A 17,290-nucleotide genomic window follows, 5' to 3' on the forward strand; every position below is an offset into this window, starting at 1 on the left:
ATTGAGTTTGAGGGTGGTTATGACAAGTCATATTTTATACCAGTATAATTAATTCTTCTTTGTTTATTGTTTTTTAAATAAACAAAGTTTTTCACTGAAAATTTCCTTTACACACAATACCATCATCATCATCAGAAGTATTGTAAATTCTGAAAAGAATTGTGTTAGACTTCTTTTAATCCTTCCAACCACCATAGAAAAGGCCAACAAACTCTTCAGTCTTTTTTTGTCACCTTCTTAGCTTTAAAAAACTCACTTGAGTACATTTGCTGCCTTTCTGCTTTCCACTTGACAATGAAGGTTATATGGTCTCTCTGGATTTATATTTTTAAAGTGTCGTCTTGCAGTGATCAGTGTGACAGCATGTTTCATACAGTGGCCCATAAAACCTTTGGAAAAAACCCTAGAGAGGATTAGAGCCTGTGAAAGACAAAGCTGGGGAAAAGAAGGAGTTGAAGGATTCTTTTTGTCATTTCGTATTTCATATAGAAAAATTAAAAAAAAAAGGACAAATCCTCTTCTTCTTCCTTGGAGTTTATTTGATGATTGGTGCCACTTCCAGTACTTCCGTAATCCCCTAGATAGCACAACTTCTCAATCAGAGTGAAACATATTACCATTTCATTGTGCGTAAGCTTAAACCCTATAGACAGGGAAACAGTGATGCTTTGTATAAAAAAATTTGAAATAAACATGAATTGCTTGGATTAAAAAGACAGAAGACATTAGTAAATAATTGTACTGGAGATTAAATAGTACCAAAGTTCTTTAGGTGGTAATGTGTGCTATATAAGGTTACAGCAAATATACTGCACGCTGGATACTGAGACGTACTGTATCTCAAATACTACAGAATTATTTTGGCACTCTTATATTCTTCAGTACCATAAAACAATCTTTTTAAATCAGTAGGCTTGGTGGTAGGATAAAGACTGCTCACTTTAAGTTTAAAGGGCACGTTCTGGAGCAATGGCTAATTTTCCAGACATCTTAAGGAGGCAGACCACTGGGTCATTGGGTCTTACTGCTGAGATCAGCAACAGCTCTGAACAGAGTAATGATTAATGCAGAACTTTCTCAGTCAAAATATAGCTCAAATAGCTCTACTATTAAACTGCTAGTCAGAGTAATTCTGTTTTCTGTAGGTTATCTGGCAACCTGTAGCAAGTGTTGACATCCCAGATATGGTCAGTGTTTCATAAGCAGGATTTTTACTCATTGTTTTGTGACATGATTAATGAAGTCTTCTTATATTACAGTGTTGCTGTATAGCCCATTTGGGCTTTGTTAATCTAATATCACAGCAGTTCACAAGGGAATTTGTCTTCATATGAGGGAAACATTTACGTTTTATTTTTAGTGGGAAGGAAATGAGAGATGGAGTAATTACAGGAGAAAACTAATGAAAGAAAATTCTTATCATTTTGTCTCCATGAGTTTATTACACAGCATCAGAGATGCTCATATTGTACCTCACTTTTCTATTTAGTCTCTTGTAAAGGGACATCTCTTTTTGAAATCTATTTCTAATTCTGCATCTGATTTTACCAGCTGAAAGAGTAACTATTTATTCATCATTATGGAATGACAATCTAGTGGAAAAGTTATGATATAGAAGAAGGCCTGATGTGTGACCATATGTTTTGAGGAAGATGGGCCTCCTATAACTGCAAGTAATGCTTTCTTTTGGATGTCATCACAGATTTGCCTTTCAAAATTTAAAACTTCCAGGTATTTAAACTATCACTGAAGCAAGAAGCATTGTTCTGCAAGATGTGGAAATGGTGAATTTTTCCTGAAAGCTTAAGAGCTTTTTGGTTTTGGATATGTTCTTCAAATTTTTTTGATAGAGTCATTGATAACTTGCATGGGAACAGTGTGGAACAGAAAATATAATATAATATAATGTGTTACTTTTCAAAGATATCTCTTCCTCTGGTATGGTACTTGAATGGTTCCAGGTCAGCTGATCAGGATAATTTAATTGCTCAGTTCTTCTTTGAAATGATCGGCACAGGAGCAATAAAGAAGGTATTATTGCAAATGCAGCTTGCATGGTTTATTGTTTACTGTATATCTCTATGATTATTCCCTTTGTACAAAAAATAACTGTCTACTGGGTATAGAAGATGCCTTGTATTAGCAGCTAAAAATAAATAATTAAAATAGTTTGAAATCCTACGCTCAACCCAAGAAGAGTGCATTAAACCAGCAGCAATCCAATGATAAAATCTCATAGGTTCAAAGTTTGGGTGTTTTACCACCCAGCAAGTGGTTTAAGTGTTATGTTGTCACATCATATTGTCTTCCCTTGGGATTACAAAAATGTTCTTATATATTTCAGCCTTTTAAAGGGTCTTCCACCATTTACTCACCACACAAAATTTAACTGTCTTATATTGAAATACTCATAATCATATTTCAGTTTTATATAGTGTAATCTGAAGCAGAAAGAACCAAGAGAATTGATCAATGAACTCCTGTGTCTATTTGTGGCTGCAATAAAGCCACTTTAATATTGCAGGCTTGCAGAATGCATTGCATAATAGAAATGTGATCACCTAACGATGAATGAACACACCAGCGACATTAACACTTCAGGGAAGGGCAGCGAAAATTATTAGATTCAAGGGGCACTATTCACGTGGGGAGTTTTCTCATGAGAATAGATTAAAGACTAGGCATTCTCAAAAGGAAATAACTGTGTGCATGAGGAAACATTATGTAGAGCTGGAACTTAAAAGACCTACTGCTGTACAAGAAAGCTTTTTATATGAAAAGATCAAAGTGATGGGCTCTCCTGCTTCAAATGAAGGTATTTAGTTCTTTCACTTTTTTTGTTTGGTTGTGGTTTTTTGTTTGTTTGTTTTTGTTTTTTTTTTTAATTCACAGGACATTGCAAATGATGTGAGTGTAAATTTGTCTTTTCTGGCTACACGGAGAAGATGAAACAAAATTGTCTTTTTTCTGTCCTTATAAATGAAGTTGCAGGTGATTTGCTTTATCTTCTTATTTTGACTGTTGTCCAATCACTTTTTCCAAGACTATAAGGTTTCTAGTAGGTAGAAAATTTGCTTTGAGAAAATACTGTTATCATAGTCTGTGTTATGTCACTATGGAATGTAAAACCTAGTTGGCAGATAAGACTAGCAAAAGTGTCGGGAACTAGATTCTTACAAAGAAACAAATTGTCCACTGCCTTCCTATAATAAAGGCCTATGTAAGTGAGAGACAACTGATGGCCATGATGAACAGTCTCTCTCAACACAAAGATAACACAAAATCAGTTCAGATTTTTTTCGTAAGGGTCCAATGTAAATTAACCTTTGTTTATGTTCTTAATCAGTTCTGTTGCTAGATTTTAATTGTGAAATTAATATTATTAGAATAAGTTCCTTGACTGTAAGGGTATTTCATTTTTGAGAAATTTGGTCTTGGTGAATTTTTTCTCATGGAAATTAAATTCTTAGAAATTCACCTTCTATGGAATGATTTGGCCTAGGAATTCATCTGACATGAATTTAAAAATTAATTAATGAGTAATATAAATCCTGAGATAGAATACTAATAACAACTTTTCTGTGAAGGTTTCAATGATTGCTTGGTATGGAAGGAAACATTCTGTTCCATTTCTTATAGTATTTTCCTATTATGAGCATTGACTCCTTAATTCCATCTGTGAGATAACAAAGAGATTTTATATTTACTTATATAACAATTCACATTAAAAATTCATCTTCTGCAACACTCCTGCAGAGAAACCTGTCCCAGTATACAAACCCAATCATCTCAACAGCCCCATAGTGTAAAAACTTTCATGTACATAATACACGGTATTGTTTCTGTGAGATATTGTGTTGATGTATTTTTACGAAAAGATTTCTGTTGGAAGATTTCCTCCAGTATATCTCAGACTTTTCATGCAAATATAGCTGGTTACAAAAGACTGTTGAATAGAAATTCCGGTCAAAGAGGAAGCCATGTAACCTGTTCCTCTGCACTCTTCTCTTCAAAGTACATATATACATGCATGTACTATAAAGTAACCTGGATCTGTCTCTTGCAAAAATGCTGTCTACTAGCTATGGTAATTACCTTTACTTACAAGCAATGATTTATGTAAAAAATTCATTCTTCAGCAATGCACATATTATGTGATTATTCTGAATTGTCTCCTCTTTTTAAAAGCTGTCCTTTTCCCATCTTTTCTCCTTCCTCTTTCTCCTATTGACCTCAACCACCACAAAACCCCCACACTAAGAAACAAAGTTTCCTGAAAAACTGCTTTGAAAACTGTGCTTTGCTTGGCTGTATACCTGTGAAATGTTTTTGAATCTTTATAATTATTGAAGAAGTAGAAATTCTGTGGATTGCTCTGGTTGTTCTGCTTTCTCCTGAACATAAAAGCCAGCCAAGATTTATGTGCATATGTGATATATTTTTAGGGGGTATCAAGAAAGAACAAAGCCCAGCAGCAATTCAAACTAGTTTGGTAGAAGGCTGAGGAAATTAAAATATGGCTGAGGAAATTAGGTGACCAACTTCATATGAAGATCGTCTCCAGCTTCCATTCCACAATATTATGAATGAATGAAATAAAACAACTTTTAGAACTGAAGAATAACAATACTGTGTTTCAAAGCTGATCCTCATTCCGTGAAACTAGATATCAAAATTAATTATTCAGACATAAGTCACATTATTCCTTACAATACCTGTTACTTCATTTAGGTATCTACTTTTGTTGTAGGCATTGTAAACCTTCTTCCTTTTGTTTTTTGGAGGATTTGGAAAGATCAAGAGAGTTGTGTGTTTCTTTTGTGTGTGAGTCTTTTTCTTCTGGAAAAATCATTCCTAGTCAATCTGGCAAATTCCAATCTGTGCTTTTCTGCTTAAAATTTACTTAATTTTCTTTCAACTTTCTCAAACTACTGCTTTTGTCTTATTGCATAATTTTTACAACAAAATATCAAATATTTAGAAATGAAAATTATTAAGGACTGCAACCATAAATTTTCTGAGTAAATCATATTGCTGCTGTACCTGGTCCACCTTATTGTCTCTTTTTCAGTTGTATTTTCTTTCATGCATACAAACAAATGAATGGGACTCAGTAAGTCACATATCACTTATGATATGTCTTAAATAACTACTTTTATTTCCTGTGGAACAGTTATGAATTTGTATCTGCTAAGTCAAGATCACAGTAAGATCCAATCTAGTTCTGGTGAATATCTCCTGCAGCCAGATAGCCCATCTGAAGATTAACAGAAACATGACTAATAAACTAAGATTAATTATGAGGAAATTCTTTTGTAGCATGCTCTTCCAAGTCCCACTGAAAATCATAGAATCATAGAATCACTAGGTTGGAAAGAACCTATGATATCATCATGTCCAATCATTCCTATCAACCACTAAACCATGCCCCTCGGCACCTTATCCACTCATCTTTTAAACACCTTCAGCGAAGTTGACTCAACCACCTCCTTGGGCAGCCTCTGCCAGTGTCCAATGACCCTATCCATGAACAACTTTTTTCCTGATGTCAAGCCTGAACCTCCCCTAGTGGAGGTTGAGGCCATTATGATAATATTCTGGCAACAGGTTTTCTACTTCATCATTTCTATACTTGGTAGCACTGTGATCATTTCACTTAGTTCAATTTCATCCTCTTTAAGGTATCTTTGAAGTTTTCTGCTGAGGAAGCTCAAAATTAGTGATTCTTCTTACAGCCCATAGAACAAATCTGCACCATCAATACATTCCCTCTAGTTCACCTCTGTCTGTCTTACAAGCAGACCATAGTGCAAGAGACAGTGGCGGTCACTACCATGGAAAAAAAAGCAGGATACATATACAGCTTGTCTAATGAGGTCTCCTCATTCATCTCCTCTCCTAACCCTGCTCTGTCAATATTGCATTAGTCTAAGTCAGCAAAGAAGTTGTGGGAGAAAACCACAGTCTATCTGTACCTCCATGTCCATCTGGTGTTAGTAGGTAGCAGCACTGATTTCTAGTGTTCTGTCCACTACAACAGAAATGTTCCTGCTGCTCTCTAGCCTTGTGGCCATATGGATATACTTCATTTTCAAAAGGTAATATGTGTTGCCAGATCCAGAGAAAAAAAGTATCTCATCCTCTGCCTCTGCAGAAGAAATAGAATGAAGTTGCTGGGCTGCTTCGCTCCATATCCCACTCAGCAGCTGTGGCTCAGAGGGGCAGTAAATCAGTGAGCATCTCTTCCTCCTACAATGAGTCTCCTCTGCAGATAACAGGTTGGGAAAGTCCCCCATCCTTCCACTTAAAGTGGCAATTTATTTTTGGATTACTTTTGTGATCTTCTTCAACAGTCTTTCAACAGTTTGAAGGACAATATTATACTCCATGAAAGACAGAATATGTGTTCTCAGATACGCATGCCTTCTGAAAACTGTTTGGACTCATGCATGTCACTGGCATAGAATCATAGAATCATGGAATAGTTTGGGTTGGAAAGGACCTTAAAGATTATCCAGTTCAAACCCCCTTCCATAGGCAGGGACACCTCCCACTAGATCAGGCTGCTGAAGGCCCCATCCAACCTGGCCTTGAACGCTGCCAGGAATGGGACATTCACAACTTCCTCTGCCAACTTGTTCCAATGCTACACTACCCTCTTCATGAAGAATTTCTTCCTCACGTCCAGTCTAAATCTTCCCCCCTCCAATTTATAGCCATTCCCCCCTACTCCTATCACTACATGCCCTTGTAAAGTGTCCCTCCCCAGCTTTCTTGTAGGCCCCCTTCAGGCCCCCTCCTCAGAGCCTTCTCTTCTCCAGGCTGAACAATGCCAACTCTCTCAGACTGTCCTCACAGCAGAGTTATTCCAGCCCTCTGATCATCTTTGTGGCCCACCTCTGGACCCATCCCAACAATTCCATATCCTTCTTATGTTAAAGATTCCAGAACTGGAAAGAATAAACCAGACAGGTACTCACAAGATTGGAACAGAGGGTCAGAAGCTCACCCCTTGGCCCACTGGCCACCCTTCTTTTGATGCAGTCTAGGATATGATTGGACTTCTGGCCTGTGAGAGCACATTGCTGGCTCATGTCAAGCTCCTCATCAATCAGCACCACCAAGACCCCTTCTGCAGGGCTGCTCTCAATCATCTCATCCACCAGCCTGCATTGAAACTGAGGATTGCCCTGACCCAAGTGTAGGACCTTGCGCTTGACCTTGTTGAACTTCATGAGGTTCTCACAGTCCCACATCTCCAGCTTGTCCAGATCCCTCTGGATGATATTCCGTCCTTCTGGTGTGACAACTACACCACTCAGTTTGGTGTCATCTGCAAACTTGCTGAGGGTACACTTCATCTCACTGTCTTCATCAATGATGAAGATACTAAACAGCACTTGTCCCAATATGGATCCCTTAGGGACACCACTTGTCTCAGATCTCCATCTAGACATTTCAGGCTGAACATTAGGAAAAATATTTTCATGGAAAGGGTCATTGGGCACTGGAACAGGCTGCCCAGGGAGGTGGTTGAGTCACCATCCCTGCTGGTATTTAAAAGACGGGTAGACGAAGTGCTCAGGGATATGGTTTAGTATTTGATTGGAATGGTTGGACTCAATGATCCGATGGGTCTTTTCCAACCTGGTGATTCTATGAGTCTATGATTCTATGGCATCAAGTTGTTGACCACTACTCTCTAAATATGACCATCCAACCAATTTCTTGTGCTCCATATAATCCTCCCATCAAATCCATATCTCTCCAATTTAGAGAGAAGAATGTTGTGGGGGACCATGTCAAAAGTTTTACAGAAGTCAAGATAGATTATATCCATTGTTATTCCCATGTCCACTAATGTGATTATCCCATCATAGAAAGTCACTAGGTTGGTGAGGCAGGACATCCCCTTGTTGAAGCCATGCTGGCTGCCATTAACCACCTCCCTGTCCTCCATGTGCTTTACCATAGCTTCTAGGAGCATCTGTTCCATGATCATCCAAAGCTTTCCTGAAATTTAGGGTCATGGCTATACACCTCACCTGTCCCATATCCCTCAGGACCTTGAACTCCACCAGTGCGTGATCACTGCAGCCCAGGCTGACTCTGACCTTGACATGTCTCATGCGTTGGCAATCATCAGGTTCACTATTGCATCCTCTTGGTAGGGTTGTCTATTACCTGTGAATTTCCCCTATGTAAGGTAGCCACTGTTTCTGTCTATGAAAGATCAAATCTGTTGATAGTTTTCAGCACGTCATTCTTTCCTATGCTAGAGCACCACCTGCCCAGCTGCAGCAACTGTTCTTTCCTCATAGCTGCCTCACTAACCAGAATGACGGATAGCACTTTTGGAAAATGCTTCTCTCAACTCATTCATCTGTAATAAAAAAAATATATATATTCCAAACCACAAGTTTTTCTTTTGCAGTGGAAAGCTGTGGGTTTTAACCAAGTAAAATGTAAGGTTCTTAGATGTAGAAAGGTTTGGTTTTTTTCCTGAGAGTATTAAATATTTTCTAATAGTATTCTGGTTGTTGAAGCATGATGCCAAGACGTGGAAACCCCTAGTCAGCTGGCAAAAGGACTGGAATCCCACCTCCCCACAGCCAGACAGAATGTCCTGACTGCTTCTACTGGATTGCTTCATTGACAGCTCTGTGTAGTCAGAAAATACGGTTGTTTGGTGTGAAATAACAATTTTTTCCTGACAAGTACTATAGAGGCAATTCTCTTTCCCAGTTCATCTAATTAACTAACGGCTTTCTTTGTCTGTTCAAATAAGCATTGACTGGATGTTTTACACTCTAACCACACCCTTGTTCTTGGAAGAGGAAAGTCAGTCATCTGTCTAGTGTGGGTCAATTCATAGAAATTGAGAAACAGAGCAAAGAGCTTCTGAAGAATTTATAATAGAGGTAACAGAATTTCAATAGTCTGAACCTAGGGGAACTTTCCCAGTCATTAATGTAGTCTGTAAGTACAAATAGAAGCTCATTGATTTCCAAATGCTTTATTTTTCAAGTCTCATTCTCCTTCCTTAGACAAAATATTGAGGTCACTGTTATTTGATAAAATTAAAGCCATTTTACTTCTATGCTATGCATGCACTTCAATTTTAACCCACTGTATTTTAAGAAAAGAGCTGTCCAGACTTGTATCTTATATTAACAACTTTAAACTGGAAAAAATATCTTCATTAAAATAAACCCTCCTCTGATTATTCTTTCTTTGTATTATCTGTCAGTGTCCGACCCTCTTGTGTAGCTATCTAATGAAGTCAAGGCTTCTGTTTTCTTCTTTTCTGTAGAATTAGTTGCTTTATCAAAACTATAAGAGGTTGTTGGTCTTTGTTTGATTTGATCTGTTGGTTGTCCTCTTTTCAACTTAACATAACACATCACAGAGTTGTCCCAACATTGCAAAAACAAAATTAACTTAGATTCTGCCAACTAGCTGACTAACTAACTTAACTAACTCAATCATTGTTCCATTAAAAAAGTTACAAAAGCATGTTGTATAGATTTTTGCTATAATTTTCTTTTACATGTTCAATTTTTTTAAGGATGGTAAGGAGATATTTTATCAAAATCTTGTAGGAGGGATTTTGATAAGATATTTTGAATTAAGACAAGTCAGAATATGAAAATGAAAATAGATGTAGTCAAAATGAAAATTTGAAGATAAAGAGATTACGACTGAACTGTGTTTGTGGTAGCATGATCAGTGATGACATCTTCAGAGAAAAAAAAACCCAAAAGTTTTCTTCTGTTTTATATCTACTAACATATGAATATTAATTTTATACAATGAACATAAGCATACTATTTTATTGTGAATTTTAATGTGTCAATGATATGTTTAAAATGTTTTGATTTTCAACAATTTTTGGCTTAACACAAAAATTTGATATCTTCATACACAAACATTTGATGTTTTTGTGTTTGCATCTAAAATAAATTAGGCGTGTCAACTGTTCAAAACAGTACAAAACGCTATATTTTGAGATGAGAGATGAAATACTGCTTTGCACTAAGCTATGCCTGAAAAAAATTATAGGAATTGTCAGAATAATGTCTTTCATTTTTAGTACAGATTGTTTTTGTTTAGGTGAAAAATAGATGAAGAAGCTTAGGAGTTATAGTTACTCTAGTTCTTTGTCCATTACTTGACCTCAAGTATGCTCTTAGTTAACTTTTTTCTTCTTTACCAAGTGAATATATATTTTTCTTCCTCTCTCTTCCTGTCTTGGTCACTACAGTAACAAAAAGTATGTCTTTTGATACAGAATAAAAGAAGTCATTATGATTATTTTTATACTAATACAATGCAAATAGAATAAGGAATGTATTTTGCTAAATTTATTTCCCATAAATTCTTAGGTTTTCATCCCAATCTAAGGAAATCTGTAAAGTCTGTCCAGGCTTTGACTAAATTTGCTTCTCTGAAATATCTTCCTTTTGTTATATATTTTTTTCAGATTCATCTCATGCATTTTTGATGCTAAAAATAACAAATTAAGCAATGTGAAGGAAATGACAAAAGAAGGATTTTAGACTTCTTTAATCCTTAATTTTTCTTCTGTTTTGTTGTCCTTTTTAAGACATTAATAAATCCATTGCTGAATTTATTCATTCAACTTTTTCATGACAGTACACAAAAAATAATCAGTTTGTCAAACTTGTCACTAGAACTCTGATCAAAAGGAGTATTTTTTCCCTACATTTTAACTGGAGTAAGCACTGGAGTGGTAAGGATAGAAAAGCCATGATCCTCATAATCTAGCAATATTTGTTGTTACTTAACAATGTACTACTCAAAGTGTCTCCCTCACTATATATCATAACTTTTTTCAACTCCAGGCCTCTTTTAATATCTAGATAAGGTGTTTTAAAGTGAAAATGACATTTCCTGCACCCTATTTTAACTATTTCTCTTTAGCTTTGTCAGCTGATTAAAGTAAAGATACTATAACCCTTCCATCTCAATCAGATTGGGAATGACTAAATATTTGCTTTAAAAAAACAACACCAGAAAAAATTAAAATGGAAAATGTACTTATACTAAGCACTGGATGAGAATTCACTAAGATATTGTAATCTGTATGTGACTTTTTCATTACTTCATATTTTCCTTCCAAAGCAACCAAGGAAGATAGGGCATTAATCCTGCAATAACGTTTTTTACTTTTATAGCTGCCACATAAAAGTTAAGTGATGTCATTTAATAGGGGATTTTTTAGCTTTTATTTTATGGCTAATCAATACGGTTTTAATATTTTTTCGCTACAATTCTTGCTTCAGTCTTGCATTGAGAACAAATTTTGTCCTGACTGCCTTCTTCATTTACACACATACCTGGTTATCTAGGGCATTGGGTTTTGTTTCTTTAAAAGTGCTCTCTAACTCCTGAGGCTTGATGAAACTAGTATTTGATTTCCACAGGCTTGTTTCTTTGCAGTCCTGAGCACTGGATTTACCTCTCTATTCAACCTCCAAAGTATCAACAAATTAATGAATATATCCTACACTGATAACAGCAACAAGTTAGAACAGTGTCCACTAGACCCTACCACCCAGCACAGCACGAAATCAGAATTATTTGAATACATTAATACCTTAGAATGAATGTGCTGATTATCATTAGCTATGTTACTGTACTTCACTATAGTACATTTTTTATTATTATTTGGCCTCAACTTTATTTCTGACCAGCCCTGTGAGTCAATTAAAAAATAAACCTTGAGTCAATTAACTACTGACTTCATTATTTTCTTAAGACTAACTGTCTACATGCTTGAGCAGAGGCCAGGATGTTTGTAGATGATGTCTGCATCTCTGGGCACATAGTGGGATGTTTGTAGAAGACACCAAGTGTCTGTGTCTCTGGGATCAGGATGTTTGTGGTAAATAAACAAGGTAAAAAAGGTACAAAATGCATTATACTTATCCCTTTGCGTTACACAGGGATCTTCTTCTATTATTGAAACTGAATAAATTTTAAACCAAAAATCGTTCTTTTTCCTGTTGAAGAAATCATGGCTTTGGTCATCTAATACGTAATTCTCCCTGATTTTTAATTATTTTTCTTACAGTATGAGTTTATTAGTTTGCACCCTGAAGTAATACTTTTTTAATAAGAGTATAAAAGTATTAAAACATTTGTGGGCAACTCAGATCTTTTTTCTTTTTAATATAATTGGTTATTTAATTAATAGTAATTCCTGTCACTAGCCGACACTGACTGTTTTGTATTACTATAAGATACAAGATAAAATTATGTATTATTAGTTTAATTTTGAGTTGAAAAATTATTAGGTGATCAAGTAAAACTTAATTACTAATTACACAGGCAGTCCATTACATTTTTTAAAATTTCAAATGCATCTTTGAAATTTTTTTTGTTTACTGAAACTCTTTGCTTATAGATTGTCTTCTGTTTATTTTCTCTCCTTCTTCTTAATGACCAAAATTCAGCTGTTTTCTCTGATATAGAGGAGGAATAATTCAGCTACAGGAGTGAAATCAGCACAATACAAAGCATAAGACTTTGAATCAGATATTTTTATACTAATTAGCATATAAAGGAGCTGAGAACTATGCATAAATATTACTATACTTTGTTGTCTGTTGTTTTATATAACTTAGGCTACAACTTCTTTTAGGCTAAGCTGTAACTTATTTTTTAAATATTATGCATATATATTTTCATTTCTACCCTAATAGATTCATAGTATTTTTTGTAGGCAATTAGTGAACAGGAAAAAGAAATATTCCTGTGAAAAGGCAGTGCCATAATAATTTAAAGCACATTAAACTATGTGTACTTAAAAACACTGTAAGTAGCAAGTGAGCTATATCTACCTAAGAAAATAATTAAAATTTGGAGGTTTTTTCAGGCTAACAATTGTTACTAAGAGAAATATAATTGTACTTCTATAATAGCATACCAGGAACCCAATAAATAAGTGGATAAGCAGGTCATAGATGGTCATTAAGATGATTTTTAAATATCTGGAAGAAAACATAAATTAGTTTCAGAAACAGACAGCATTAAATGTAAAAGAAGGGTCTTTAGACCAAGTTAGGTTGTGTTTTCCTGCAGTGTGTAGATTCAGGAAAATGGCATCTTCCTGATTCTGCATTCAAATATAGGCTGGAGACTTGCACAGCTGAAGCACATACAGGTATTGTAAAAACTAGAAGATTGCTTAACAGCAGGTAGATAGCTGTTGTCATTAACTGAGAGCATGAGTCTTTAGATGATCCATTGTTCTGGTTAGGGCTAAACTAGAACAAATTCTCTAACTTTTCAGCTATACCTCTTCTAAGTAACTGCAGTTTCTGAAAGTTAACATGCCTTTCAGCATAGTTTTTGCCTCTAGAAGTGATAAGCTTGATGTTTATTATCAAGGTAACTAGGTAGTGGTATGTAGAGAGACCATAACTCATAGTTATTCCCATGTAAATCAAGACAACAGTAGAATTGGTAGAATGCCTAAACTCAAGGGATGAAAAAAGGGATAACACCTCCAGGAAGGAGCAGATAGGAGAAGTGACACAAAACTGACCAGTGAAGTATCCCAAGCCATATACATCATTCTCAGTATAAAGTGGAGGAATTATGAGGCCCAAGTTTCTCTTTTCCAATGGCCAACATGCAGGAAGGACCTCATACCTCTGTCTGCCCTTGATCCCAATACAGCTCCTGAATCCCATCCCTGAGTCTGGCTCCCGCCTGCTGCTGAGTCCAGTCTGAGACATTCCCCACGCCTGTCCTGCAGCATTAGTGGTAATTTACAGTCATTGAGGAAGTTTGATGTGGTTTTATATACTTGCACATATTTTATTATTCTCATATTAATGTTGTTGTTTTCCTTTTTGTTATTACTGTTTCATTAAATATGTTTTGGTTTCAGTTTCCAACACATGGGTCTCTGTCTCTTTCATTTCCTTTTCCTGTTTCCCTGGGAAGGGGAACTGGGATTAGGCTGCTGGGTTTGGCTGCTCACCTGGACACAGGAGGGAGCTGAACTGGGACATCCATATGTGTATAGAGCAGTTTTCCATGAGGGCCTGAGCTGGACTTCAGTCACAGAACTGCAGTTGCTCTTTTGTCGAAGTACCCATGGTAATAAATACCAAACACAGCTCAGTAAGGATAAAAGAAAAATAATGTGTCTGGATCAAGTAATAGAATGAGTTGCTGCTAAATAGAAAAGTGCTGAAGCATAATGACCTCAAAATAGATTTAGGAAATGTTGCCCTCAAAATGTCTCTGAAGAATTCAGCCAAAATTGAAGTTACTTTGAACACAGCAAATAAGGTAGAAGAAGGATGTATTTCTGGAGCAGTAATCAACAATGTAGATGCAAGCCAATACATTAAAACACACAGGATGATTAGTTTTCAATCTAGCATACCTAATATTGCAAAACAGATGATGGCATGTCAGATAGCATGCAATCAGAGCTGATGGATAAAGAAATAGATCATGAGTTTCAAAGACAATGGAGTCAGGTGGGAATAAAATAGCTCTGGTTCCAAGTTTTTTATTTAGTGTTTATTTGTTTGGTTTGTTTTTCTTTTAAATAGCAACTGATGGTGATGCAGCTGGCAATCAGGAAGGTCACACATGGAGGTACATGTGTGCCTATGTTCAGCAACGGCTAAGATCGGGTGCGAAGACAGTGCCAAGAGCAAGGACTAGATCCTATCATCAAGGGGAAGGAACACCAAATAGTACAGCACTGCTAACCACAATTTAACCACCATTAAGTGGATCAATCAAGGAGTGTCACACACTCACACAGAAGCAGAGACAGACAGACAGTTTCTGCTCCAGTGCACTGGCAGAACCCAGCCTTGCAGACATGCAATGGTCAAACTATGTCTATGCAGCAGCTTGGCATGCACCCATCCTCTGCCTCTGCGTTGTGACAGATACCTGCCTAACAGCATTCTGTTGCTATTACTAGATGGTTTATAGTCAGATTTCTTCACAGACTACAAATCAAACCCATTGTTTACATGGCTGTATCTTTCAGCCACAGCTCATTGTGGGCAATTAATCAGCTTTCACTCAAAACAAGGCAGTGGCACTCCCACAACACAACCCAAGCTCACTTTCTGACAAAGTAGAAGATTACAATGAAATTCCCTCTTTTTCATGTGGGGTTTTGTTAATTTTGTGTATATTTCTGAATAGTTTGGGTAAGAGAGAAGGCTCTTCCCTTCCTGTTTGCCTTTCCCACATTCACAAATATATGGACTATGGCTGCAACAGTATTTTGTGGGGAACATCATCTATCAATGAAGAATAAGCATGTGCATGAGACAGATGAAGAAAAGGAAGGTGCAGACAGATAAAGATATTTGCAGAGAGATGAAGAAAAGGAATTAGAAAAAAATTTTTTACAGAAAGGGTCATTGGGCACTGGAACAGGCTGCCCAGGGAGGTGGTTGAGTCACCTTCCCTGGAGGTGTTTAAGGGACGGGTGGACAAGGTGCTAAGGGACATGGTTTAGTGTTTGATAGGAATGGTTGGACTCGATGATCCGGTGGGTCTCTTCCAACCTGGTTATTCTATGATTCTGTGATAAGTTACATTTAGGCATCCAGAGCTGCTAAAACTGCTGATACATGGAAGTACACAGTGAGCTGTGCCAAACAGTAAGCACATGCAGAATCAGCCAGGCAAGGTATTTTCTAGGCAGTTTAGGAGCTCTGAGGGTTGAACAGAAAGTGGATGTTTACTTCTAGATTATACTGTATGATTTAGATACTTAAACTCTTGCTTTAGCTGGCTAAAATCTTTGACTGAGACAGAAGTCATTAAGGCTACTGGTAACTCAAATTTGAGCACATTTTTCTCTTGGACCCTCACACAGACATGCATTTCTACTTCAGCCCCAATGTAGCAAGATACTCAGACATATGTTTGTCTTTCAAGTGGTCATTGACTTCATTAAGGAGTACTCTTACCATTAACACTTACAACTGCAACAGAAAATGAAAAGCATACACTTCCCAATATCTTTTTCCTTGTAACTTGCCAATGGAGAAGACATATCTTCCAAACTGCTGGTGAGGGCATCCCTCCTGAAAAGACTGGGTCTCTGTACCTCCTCCCTTCCACTCCAAACAGTGCAGGGTGGCTTGAGTATAAGAGCAAGAGTGTAAATCGAGCTGAGATAGAAGAGAGGAAGAATTTTGAGCAATGTGCTCTTCTTAATTATTCTCCCTCATTTGAGATCATCACCTTCTTTTCCTTCCACCTACATCAACAGATGCAAAAGTTTTAAAAAAAAAAATAGTAAAGCAAAAAAAGTTAAATTTATGTTTTCCCCAAGTTTCAACATTCAGTTTTATCTCCACTTTTGGGAAACTTTCAGTTAACTCTGCTTGTTTCTAAAATGTGTACTTTAAAATGTATTTGCAACCATATTTACATGATTCTCTCAATGGTTTCGTGTATGAATGCTCTCCTGCAACTGAAGGATACAAAATCTAGATCTACAAGTTTGTTTATTCTGAAATTCAGAAGTGAAATTTTTCTCAGTAAAAAGCATAAATGTATGATTAATGTTGATGGTTTTCTCTTGTTCAGGCATCCCTGGGAAATGGTTTTTTCCCATGTTCAGGTGGTTCCATGTTTAGGTAATTGACTGTTATGTGGAGAATCAGATCAGTTCGATTAATCTTCTTGAATGTTGCAGGGGATGGAAGGAGCTGACTCTGTATAAACTGGAGCTATTCCCTTTCAGTTTGACATTCTACATCACTAAAAGGAGATTTGTTTGAGGGGAGAATGGAAGGAAACACCTCTAAAGAAAAATATATTGAATTGAACACAGAAAAAAGGGGAAGACATGCTTGAATGGTAAAAGAAATAATGGGGAAATGACCTTTAAGTAACAGTGATGACCAATGCAATGTTGATCATCTTTTTAATGTCTACTGTCCTTATCTGATTTTATCCTTCCTTCCCAGTGGTGCCTGACTTGTATTGGCTCACAGGGCTACCACTGCTAATATATCTAGCATTCCTTTTACTAAAATTTCTGTTAACATATTTCCTGCTGAAAACTGAGTGGTCTCTTATATGGAAAATTATGAATTCCTGAATCCCTTTATTGATGATCAGTTGAGAAATCAGGCTTTTCCAAAGACAAATAATGCTAAAGGAACCCATGTAGGAAATGTAGGACTTTCTAAAACAAAGACATACAATGTCTCCCCTGAAATCATAGAATGAGAGAGTGATTTAGGTTGGAAGGGACCATCTA

This window comes from Phaenicophaeus curvirostris, chromosome 5 (genome assembly GCF_032191515.1).
Source record: "Phaenicophaeus curvirostris isolate KB17595 chromosome 5, BPBGC_Pcur_1.0, whole genome shotgun sequence".
Lineage (NCBI taxonomy): Eukaryota > Metazoa > Chordata > Aves > Cuculiformes > Cuculidae > Phaenicophaeus > Phaenicophaeus curvirostris.